This window comes from Octopus bimaculoides, chromosome 24, assembly GCF_001194135.2.
Source record: "Octopus bimaculoides isolate UCB-OBI-ISO-001 chromosome 24, ASM119413v2, whole genome shotgun sequence".
NCBI classification, from domain to species: domain Eukaryota; kingdom Metazoa; phylum Mollusca; class Cephalopoda; order Octopoda; family Octopodidae; genus Octopus; species Octopus bimaculoides.
This window is the reverse complement of record NC_069004.1, coordinates 28,698,401-28,700,148: the sequence shown is the minus strand read 5'-3', so window position 1 is coordinate 28,700,148 and position 1,748 is coordinate 28,698,401.

Here is a 1,748-nt window from a genome sequence, read left to right as displayed (position 1 = left end):
ATATATATATATATATATATATATATATATATATATATATATACATACATATATATATGTGCGTATGTGTGTGTGTGTATTGTGTATGTGCATATATATGCGTGTATACAGGTGTTATTGTAATCCACTTGAAAAAAAGAATTCCACATTACAAACAAGCGAAATATATTATCGTCTGCTTACGATTGGTTACATGTTGCAACCCCAATGTCTACAGATTGCCTTTTCCAAATTCACAAGTAGAAATATTTGGTCATTTCTGAAGGCAACAATAACATTTCTGTACATTTAACATACTGGATTACTGCGATCGTCCGATTAGAATATAGTGTCGTACCATATCACGTGACGTCACACCAATTGCTATAACATGCATTAAACATACATAAAGTACGAATATACACATTAAAAGAAGTATAAAACAGCATCAACAAAAAAGCCAAAAAAAAAAAAAGAAATCAACAAATGTGTGGTTAATAAAGTTAAGAATATTTTGCGGAATAAAATGTTTCGTTCATGGCGAATTCTTCTAGGGCTCGCAGACTAATTGAGCTATTTGTGAAAGAAACACAAGTCGTCCGTTATGAGTTTCTTCACTCTTTTCAAATTTATTATTCGATCTTCTACATCAATTGTGGTTTTCAATTGTGGCCCCTTCGGTTTTTAATAAAATGTCAACAACTGAAGTTACGCATCACCATATCGCGGTCACCATATAGCGGTTCACCTATCGCGGTTCACCATATAGCGGTTTATTATTTAAACATACGTCGATTCCTCCGTGGTGTTGTTTTGTATTTATAATAAAATGAATATATACAAATTATAAAAGTAATAAAAAAGTTATACAGTACAGTACTGCTTCTACTTGACGGATTTTTACCAATCACGCGTTGTTTTGGAACGTAACACCCGCTATAGCCGATGGATTACTGTATACATATATATCAGGTACGTGCCATCAGTAATTACCCAGGGTAGGCAGTTGGTGACGTTTATGTAGTAAAACACACCAGAAAAAATGTGAAACACAGACGCGCGGCTAAGTTGCAGGTAGAATTACTTCTGCCTTTATAGTGCGTAAAGAAAACGTTGTTGTAGGAATGTACGCAGCACGTTTACTACAACAGCCTATGCGTAGCTTAAATACTGAGATTGAAAGGCAGGGGCGAATTATGTCTACAAAAAAAATTTTTTATATTCTGTATTTTATGCATAATAATTAGGTGCATATTTTGCCATAAAAGGAATATGTTACTATTGATCTATTTCATTCAGGGTAGGCACTGCCTACCTTGCTTACCCAGGCGGCACGTCTCTCATATATACTCTTTTACTCTTTTACTTGTTTCAGTCATTTGACTGCGGCCATGCCGGAGCACTGCCTCTAGTCGAGCAAATCGACCCAAGGGCTTATTCATTGTAAGCCTAGTACTTATTCTATCGGTGTCTTTTGCCGAACCACATCAACATCGGGCCGTAAACACACCAACAAGTGATGTTGGGGTGGGGAAAACAGACGCACAAACACATACACAAACATATATATATGTATATACATATATACGACGGGATTCTTGCAGATTCCGTCTACCAAATCCACTCACAAAGGCTTTGGTCGGCCCGAAGATATAGTAGAAGAGGTTCCACGCAGTGGGACTGAACCCGAAACCATGTTGTCGGCAAGCAACCTACTTACCACGCAGCCACTCCTGCGTCTTTCTCTCTCTCTCTCTCTCTCTCTCTCT